This window comes from Sinocyclocheilus rhinocerous, unplaced genomic scaffold (assembly GCF_001515625.1).
Source record: "Sinocyclocheilus rhinocerous isolate Xijiao unplaced genomic scaffold, SAMN03320098_v1.1 scaffold260, whole genome shotgun sequence".
Taxonomy (NCBI): Eukaryota; Metazoa; Chordata; class Actinopteri; order Cypriniformes; family Cyprinidae; genus Sinocyclocheilus; species Sinocyclocheilus rhinocerous.
Genome location: NW_015637541.1, coordinates 201,074 through 201,743, shown reverse-complemented (window position 1 = coordinate 201,743; position 670 = coordinate 201,074). Strand labels below are relative to the sequence as shown.

The window sequence follows — 670 nt, the reverse complement described above, 5'->3', positions numbered from 1 at the left end:
TGATTGATGCCTTTAAATTCACCAATAGACACAAATGTATCTAGTTTTAGATCTTTTTGTAAATTATTCCATGCCCAGGGTGCATAATATGAAAATGCAGTTTTCCCCAGTTCTGTACAAACTCGAGGTATGTAAAAAAAAAAAACATTGTGAGGCTATTGTTGACAATTTAATAACATCTGTATCATTGCTTTCCAAAAGTATATTTTCCAGCAACTTTGTGTTATAGGAATAGACCGAACGTCACTAATTTATTGAGCTTCTAGAAGAGCTGCCTTGTGTAACTTGGTTGGTGAGCTCTCCAAGAACATATATTTTTATAATTACGAAAAAAAGTTTGGACTGACTATGCATACTTCAGCACTAAATAGTGAATTATGAAGTATTTGTTTATGTCACCTATTTGAAATAATAATAATAATAGTAGTAGTAGTAGTTTTAATTGTTTGGATTATAAATTAAAAATACTTTATTTGTATAGGCCTATTATTATTACTATTATTATTATTATTATTATTATTACTACTACTACTACTACTACTACTACTACTAATTAGTGCTGTCAAACGATTAATTGTGATTAATCGCATCCAAAATAAAAGTTTTAGTTTACATAATATATGTGTATGCACTGTGTATATTTATTATGTATATATAAATACACACACAT

General features: G+C 27.8%; 1 protein-coding gene across 2 annotated transcripts in view; it reads right to left on the bottom strand.

The window, feature by feature from the left end:
- The window catches only part of LOC107749006 (potassium/sodium hyperpolarization-activated cyclic nucleotide-gated channel 1-like), a 114,462-nt gene that overhangs the window by 15,100 nt on the left and 98,692 nt on the right, over positions 1 to 670 (bottom strand). The gene's annotated exons all lie outside the window — the stretch shown is intronic.